At 39.3% G+C, this 8,952-nt stretch overlaps 1 non-coding gene across 1 annotated transcript; it reads right to left on the reverse strand.

Moving 5' to 3' along the window:
* Positions 1–4,867: 4,867 nt before the first annotated feature.
* Positions 4,868–4,940, reverse strand: TRNAC-ACA. The gene has a single exon. It is a non-coding gene; the product is annotated as a tRNA-Cys (tRNA).
* Between the last annotated feature and the right edge of the window lie 4,012 nt (positions 4,941–8,952).

Below are 8,952 nucleotides of genomic sequence, written 5' to 3' on the forward strand. Positions count from 1 at the left end.
CTAGGGATCTTTTAGTAGTGACAGAAATGTCCTAAAACTTGATTGTGGTGATGTTTACATAACTGTATAAATCTACTAAAATTCATGAAAGTATATACTTAAAATGGATAAATTATATGATATGTAAATTATATAGGTTTTTTTTTCTTTTTTAAAAAACAGTTTCTATTGCAGTATAGTTGATGTGAAGATTTTTTAACATAAATTCAATGATAATTCCTTAACAGTATAATATTTGCTTCAAATATAAAGTATCTTTATTTTTGGTAGCATAGATGACTCTACCCAAATATACTGCATTTTACTCTAAAGCTATTCTACAGAAGCGATCTTCTGAAAACCTCTCCCTACCCTGCAAAAAGTTAGACTCAAGCTTTGTAATTATAGGTTCACCATGAATATCTCCTACCAATTTCCCTGAAAATCTTCACTAAAAGGCACCACTTTAAAAATTAGAATAAACATATTATAGCTGATATAAAAAGGTACAATTAGTTTCTTGACATTTTTTAGAATGATAAAGCTAACAAGCAAAAATAAATCTGACTGGTATTTTAACAGAAAACTTAGAGAACACTGATGTCTTACCTGAAGTCTCGCTAATAAAATTTCAACATGATCAACTGGATCTCTAAATCATACTTATTTTATCAAATCAGAACTATATCTGGCTTCCTTAATGGCTTACAAAGGGCTTCACTTCATTCAAGACTGCAATGGACCATCCCCCCCACCCCCACCCCAAACTGTTTTGCTTGTTTCGGTATAACACCCTGCGCAACTAGTGTTCTTTGAAACATACTTTAAAACATGCTGATGTGGATAAAACATGTTTAGCTACTGTTATCTTCTCCTTCTGCACCTTTGTTAATGATATTTGGTCACCTTTCTTTTCTCAAATTCTCTGTGTAATTAAGGGGTTTGCACCAATGTTTTCTCTCCTTTAATGGATCGTTTTAGCATGGAAAAAAACAGCCAATCTTTTTGAAATTAAAATTCACACTTTCAATGAAAATAGCCCAATTTCTTATCCTTGTGTACTTTTAAAACTTTCCACATGTCTTTGTAACAGACACGGACTCCTCCGGCTTCAGATCTACTGTGAAGATCTTGGATGAGGTTAAACACGTTCCTCTTCAGAAATCTCCTTCTTATACTAACCCAGGCTTGTGTCTCCAGAATGCTCCTCTACTTGGGAGGCTTTTAAAGCATGTTTGTCTATCCCTGCTACTGGTCCATTATCATCTGGGAACACGATGTTTTGTAGGGGTCCTCGAGCTGAGGAACATGCCAGAAGCTTTTAGACTTCAGTCCTTCCAAGTGCATCAAATTTCAGTGGTTTTTTCCTTCATCAATATTTTGTCTGTGATCCTTCTGTTTCAACAAGGTTTCCAGTGACAGCAAAGAAGTCAAAATAAAGCCTTTTTTTCCCAGCATTTTGTTTTAGTCAGTCAACTGAGAGTTTTTTGGAAAGGCAATTTAAATTTTAATTAAAACCCAGGGCTCACAGGAGGGCTTGTAGATTAGATTCTATCCATGTAGAAAGAAAATAAGCATAACTCACAGCATAACCCAGTGTTGTTCTGCTTTGCAATTGATCAAATAATATTATGCCAACATCTTCTCCATCACTGGAGGCTAGTTATTAATGTATTTTTTTGGTAAAATGTTCAAAATAAAATGTTTCAACCACACTAAAAGTTATTAAAAACTACTTGACTTTCAATTAACTAAGCAAACAATTACATAAGATTTTATGCAAAAGACCAATACTGTGTGAAAGACAGTAGAGAAAATACTAATTCTTATGTCCAAGAGCTCCTTGATTTGTAGTTCCACAAAATAAAAATATTTTGCCTTGGGGACTTCCCTGGTGGTCCAGTGGCTAAGACTCTGCAGTCCCAATGCAAGGGGCCTGGGTTCAATCCCTGGTCAGGGAACTAGATCCTACATACTGCAACTAGGAGTTCACATGCCCCAATGAGGACTGAAGAGCCCATGTGCTGCAACTGAGACCCAGCACAGCCAAACTAATTAAAATTTTCTTTTACCTTTCAAATACAGATTTCCAAATAGGCGGGAATAAAATGTTTTAAAATTCTTTTACATAACATGTTATTATAACCAAGCAGCATTTTGACAAGTTTTGTTTACAAAACTTTCTAGGAAGTGACCAGGTTGCTGTTCATTTCAATAACACGCATCGACTTCTTTTCAATGTAAAAATGAAGACGAGAACATAAGACAGCTGCAAACAGGGTTGCAATCAGCAGATGAGATGGAGACCACTTCAAAAGTGGCCTTCTTCTAGAAGAGTCCCTGCTATGGCACCATCAGAGGGGCAGCTCGTGGATGAGATGTCCAGAAGACTGGGTAACACACTTACTGTGATTCCACTGACAGTAAGTTACAATACTTATTCAAATAATTTCACTGGCAGAAATACCATAGCTCAAAGTGTATCGCTCTTAAATCTTAAATAATCTTAAATGATGCTTAGTATGAGTGGAAATGTTAAGAGAAAAGTGGGCAGATGCCAAACATGAATACTTCCACAGATTAAAAGTAATTTGAGGAGGCACATCATTTTACTGATGACACAAAAACAATCATAGAAAGAATAACGGCTTATATTTATCAAGCAGCATATGAAGAGCATTGCCATTACCCCACTGAATCACACAGCAATTGTATCATGCAAGCACTATCATTACTTATCTCCATTTACCCATGAAGGAATGAAGGTTAACGAGGTTCAGCAGCTTGACCAAGGTCACACAGTTACTAAGTGACAAGGCCGAGGCTGGAATTCAAGTCTGTCTGATGGCCAAGGCCAGTTCCCAATCGCCTTCTGCAGCTCTCTCATGGGATAATGTGTTCTTAAAGCAAAGTTCACATTAGCCTTTGGGTGATTCCTCTGGGGAAATGGAAAAGCTAAATTGATTTGCTAAAAAAACAGAAGCATCTGGCCAACTTGAACTTCAGATTTTGCATTTATAGGTTCTGAGGTTACTGTTTAAAAAACAGAGCTGCCATAGCTGCTAAAATGCCTTTGAAAAAAGCACCAGCAAGAACCCATCACCTCGCTCACTACCACCACAAACAGCAATGAAACACTCTCTTATGGTTCAAAACCTTCCTTAGTTTGTTTCAACACCAAATTTAAGCATGGCCCCTGCCAACGGGCCTCCTGTAAAATATCCAGAGGCTCTAGTTCTGGCTAAGGTGCAGTAAGCACACTCCATTCTGTCTCTCCAATCTAATGCAACTATAGAACCAGTGAGAAGTCATGGGGCAGTTATTTGAGAACCTTGAAAAGTAAAGAGTAGCAAGTGGGCTGGAGAAGACAACCAGAACTCAAAGCACCTTTGCACTGGTAGTGACTTGACCATCTTCCCCCCTCCTGGTACCCTTGGACTGTATTCGGTGCAGACTGAAAACCATCAGTGCTCTCACACAGAACTCCAGAAGAAGCCCTACTTTGGCTCAAAGAGTGGGAAAGGGATCTGCTAACACTTGGAGGAGGAGGAGCCTACATTTTTTCCATCTTTTCCCGCTTTCTCTCACCCCAGCCTTCAAGCTGCCCTGCGACAATAGCAGTAGCAATCCATATGAAACAAAAACTCTAACGGATGAGAACTTTCCTTTTCAGTCTGAGAAGCTGTGATCTGAAGAAAGTGATCAAATCTCTGTTATTCTTTTTTAAACTATCATTGCTTGGCTACAAATGTGGCCACAGTCACAGGAAAGGTATAGCAGAATGAGGTAAATAAAGTCCCAGACTCCTGGACAGAGGATCAAAAGGGAGAGCCCTGGGGAGCTAGAAAATACCAAGAGATTGCAAAGAAGGAAGATCTTGGAAAAGAGAAACCATAAACTTGTTTATGTACTCCTGGGGTCACTTCCAAGTTACACACACATGGATCTCACATTAAACGGCAGAGCTAGACTTTGAGAACTAAACTATGAGATAGATCAGCTCCGAGGTCACAGGCTGGCCACTGGGTGGCATACACACCAGACATAAGCAAAGAGCACTGTATGGGCTTAAAAAATGAAACTTACATTGAAACTGCAACCCACAGAAGGCTGGTAAGAACTTACAGCTGAAACCCTGCTGGGTTGATTCCCTGTTGAAAGAAAACTATCAGGATCTGACGTAAGACTTAATGAAGACACTAAGGTTCCTTGCATAATGCAATCCAAAATTCCTAAGAACCAATAAAGTCACAACTTGTGTGGGAAAACAGAATCAAAAGATGCTAACATCAAGAGACAAGGGTGTTAGAATGACTTGACAAAGACGTGAAAACAAGTTTAATAAAATATGGTCCAATAGGTAAAGGTTAACGTTAGAAGGGAACAGAAAGGTACAAAGTCAAAGTAAACAACAGATGATACAATGAAGAACCAAATGGAAGTTTTAGGATTGAAAGATAAAACAACCAAAGTACAAAAACTAATTAAACAGGCTCAATATCAGAATGGAGGTAAAGGAAAGAGTCAGTGAACTTTAAGACAGATCAATACAAATGATCCAATCTGAACAGAGAGGGAAAACTAAATAAATGAACAGAACCTCAGAGAACTGTGGAGCAATAACAAAAGGTCAAACATCATGTCACGGGAGTTTGAGAGAAAACAGAAAAAGTCTTTGAAGAAACAATGGCTGGTAGCTTCCCAATTTTGGTGCATTTTGGTGAAATCTACATAGTCCAGAAACTTAAACTCTAAACAGGAGAAGTGAAAGTGAAGTCGTGTCCGACTCTTGGAGACCCCATGGACTATAGCCTACCGTGCTCTTCCATCCATGGGATTCTCCAGGCAAGAGTACTGGAATGGGTTGCCATTTCCTTCTCCAGAGGATCTTCCTGACCCAGGGATTGAACCTGGGTCTCCTGCATTGTAGGCAGACGCTTTACCATCTGAGCCACCAGGGATAAACATGATAAACCCCAACAAATCCATGTCCAGAAACAATGGAATTAAACTACAGTAATCTAAAGACTGAAAAAGTCTTAAAAGCATTCAGAGAAAATGTTGCATTATTTATAGAGGATTCAAAGACAAGATTTCTCAGCAGAAACCACGAAGGACAGAGGGAAGTGAAGCAGCATTTTCAGAATGCTGAAAGAAAAGAATTGACAATCCAGAATTCTATATTCAGTGAAAAGGTCCATCAGGAACTAATGTTTTCTCAAGCAAAGGAAAACTAAAAGAATTAGTTTCCACCAGAACTTCTGTTTTTAAAAAAAATTTTTTTTCCTAAAAGAAATCCTTCAGACCTAAAGGAAATAATACCAGAAGGAAATCTGGAAGATTAGGAACAAGGAAGAGCAACCGAAATTGTAAATATCTAAGCAAATAGAGTCAACTACTATTCTCCTGAGTTCTTTAAAATATGTTTGACAGTCAAAAGAGAATTTTCCAGCATCTGATGTATGTGAACCTAATACAGAAGAAAACTATAACAGAAAAAGGGTAGGATAAAAGGACCTATATGAAGTTGTCGTCATTTTCACTCGAAGTAGAACAATGTTTCTACTTGCAAAGAAATATTGTCAAAAGTATAACATGTAACTTTAAAGTGAATACTAACAAGTTTTCAATAACCCAAAGAAAGCAGAAAAGAGGAAATACGGAAATAAAAGAATAGAGGAAACAAACAGGATACAAATAATAAATCTGTAGATCCAAACTGAGACGTATCAATAGTGCATTAAATATAAATGGCCTAGACAGATCAATTAAAAGACAGATTGTTCGAGTTGAATAGTATTAGAAAATATATACTTTATAAACAAAAGCTATCATCCCTGGCCAGTACCCTCCAAATAAAGACTATACTGTTCTGGCTGTGAAGGAGATAATGAAGTGAAGTGAAGTGAAAATCACTCAGTCACGTCCAACTCTTTGAGATCCTGCTGGAATGGGGAGCCATTCCCTTCTCCAGGGAATCTTCCTGACCCAGGGATCAAACCCAGGTCTCCCACATTGCAGGCGGATTCTTTACCATCTGAGCCACCAGGGAAGCCCAAGAATACTGGAGTGGGGAGCCTATCCCTTCTCCAGGGGATCTTCCTGACCCAGGAATCGAACTGGAGTCTCCTGCACTTACCAGCTGAGCTACTAGGGAAGCCCCGAAGGAAATAATAGTAGCTTCAAAAATGGTCCCTCTCAAACAGAGATACCCTTCATTGCTGGAGGGGCATGATTTTATCCTGGTTACCAACTGTGCCATTTTATTTGGAAATATCTCATTGCACTCCATTAATGTTACTGAATTTTCTGTAATGTTCTGAATTTTCTGTAATGTTTTCCATTTTATTTGTGATATGAGACTATTTTTCCTACCAAGTAAATTAACCTAATGAGATATAAACAAACATTGACCAAAAAAAAAAAAAAAAGATTGTTAGAACAGACTAGAAACACATGATCTGACCATATGCTGTCTATAAGAAATAGACTTCAGATGCTGGTAGGTTAAAAGTAAAAGGATGGAAAGAGAAATTCCATGTCAACTCTGATCAAAAGAAAGGAAGAGTGATTGTATTAACATCGGTCTAAGTAAACTTCGGATCAAAGAAAGTTACCAGGGATTAAAAAGGGACATGACATAATGATAAAAAGGTCAATTCACGAAGAAGACATAACAATAGTAAGCTTGCAATCACCAGATGACAGTGCTGCAAAACACACAGAGTAAAAACTGACAGAATTAAAAGGAGAAACAAACAAACCCACAATTAGAGTTGGGAGCTTCACCTCTTTTGGTTTTCAATAAAATACTAGGCAGAACCTCAGCAAGGATGCAGAGGAGCTGAACAACACCAAAGAGCTGGACCCGGCGGACATTAAAGAACACTTTCCCTAGAAGATATCCCATTTCTTTACTTGGCTTTGCAGAAAAACTTCTCAAAATAGTGTTCTAAATTTGCTGTCTCCAATTTCTCTCCCTTACTCCTTAAGCTGCTCTAAGCAGATTTTTGCCTCCATCACTGTGCGGAAACTGTCCTGGTCAAGCTCACCCTCATGTTTCTAAATCCAATGGTCCAGCATCCGTCCTCATCTTACTCGATCAAAGCACAGGGCACGGTTGCTGACTCCATCCTCTTTGAAACACTATTTTTTCACTGGGTTTTCAGGTTACCACCCTACCTTCTTCCTACCCAGGGATTACTGCTGCTGCTGCTAAGTTGCTTCAGTCGTGTTCGACTCTGTGCAATCCCATAGACAGCAGCCCACCAGGCTCCCCCGTCCCTGGGATTCTACAGGTAAGAACACTGGAGTGGGTTGCCATTTCCTTCTCCAATGCATGAAAGTGAAAAGTGAAAGTGAAGTTGCTCAGTCGTGTCTGACTCTTTGCAACCCCATGGACTACAGCCCACCAGGCTTCTCCGTCCATGGGATTTTCCAGGCAAGGGTACTACTTCCTACTAAACTCAACAGATTGGATTCTGAAGCTCAGTCTCTAAATGTTGGATGCCTTAGGACCTAGTCTGGCCCTCAGATCTCTTCTGTCCACTTTCACTCCCTTAGTAATCCCACCCAGGCTCACAGCTTTAGGTGTCATCTGTGTACTGATGACTTTCAAACATGTCAGTGGGAAGGACCCTGCCCCTGAAATCCAAGCCTGTACATATTTCACTGCCTTTGCAGCCTCTCCACAGAGCTATCTATAAGTCAACTCTAACTTAATGTATTCAAGCCTGATCTGAATACTATCATCTCTTTTTAAAAAAAGTACTTCTCACCACCTCAGTGGTTTTCAATTACTTAGAAAAAAATCTTAGTTATTGCATGACTCCTTTCTTTTCCCAGCTTAGTGGCAATAAAACATAGTAGTTGAAAATATGCTCTGGGTCCAGACCACCTGGATTGGAATCGTATTTTCATCACTAATAGTCTGTGATACTCACAAATTCTCTAACCTTTCAGGGCCTCAATTTCCTCATCTTTTGTTGTTATTTACTCACTAAGTTGTGTCCAACTCTTTGTGACCCCATGGACTGTAGCCTGCCTGGCTCTGCTGTCCATGGGATTTTGTAGGCAAGAATGCTAGAGTGTGTTGCCATTTCCTCCTCCAGGGTATCTTCCTGACCCAGGGATCAAACCTGTGTCTCGTGCATTGACAGGTGGATTTTTTACCGCTGAGCCACCAGGGAAGCCCCTCCTCCTCTATAAGATAGGAATAAAAATAGTACTTTCTTCCTCATAGGGTTGTTATAGGGATTAACTAAATTAGTATGTGTAAATTATTTAGTGAGAATACACAAATGTTGGCTATTATTTTTAATCTCATCATTGCCATCTCATGCTCTCAAATTTAATCCATCAGAAATGCCATCTGTATCTTCAAAATACATTTGGAATCTGAATATTTCTTACCACCTCTTGCCATTACCACTCTCATCCAAGCCATGGACATTTCTCTCCTGAATTACTCCAATGAGCTCCTAACTTGTCTCTTTCAGACTAGTCTCAATGCATCAGGCAGAATGATCCTAGTAAATAAGTATTCTCGTCAGAACCATCTAGTGACTCCCACATTGTTCAAATTAAATGCCAGAGTCCTTAAGACAGACTAAACTCATATAAGATGACCCACCCCTCATCTCTCTGACCTCACCTTCCCTCCCCTTCCCTCTCACTGATCCCAGAAATACAGACCTGCTTACGGTTCTTTGAAAATGCCAAATATACTCCAAAGGGAGCCCCCTCTGCCTGCAACATTCTTCCTCCAGATATTCACAGGGCTTGCTGCTCCTCTCTTTCATGTCTTATCTCAAAAGCCACTTTTCTGAAGACCCTCTCTGGTATTATATCACCTCAGTTAGGAGCCCAGACTCCACAGCCAGCCTGGATTCCAATCCTGACTTTGTCACTTTCTGATGGAGTGACCTTCAGTGAATTACTTAATCTCTGTGGGTTTCAGTTTTCTCATCTTTA

This window comes from Oryx dammah, unplaced genomic scaffold (genome assembly GCF_014754425.2).
Source record: "Oryx dammah isolate SB20612 unplaced genomic scaffold, SCBI_Odam_1.1 HiC_scaffold_11210, whole genome shotgun sequence".
Lineage (NCBI taxonomy): Eukaryota > Metazoa > Chordata > Mammalia > Artiodactyla > Bovidae > Oryx > Oryx dammah.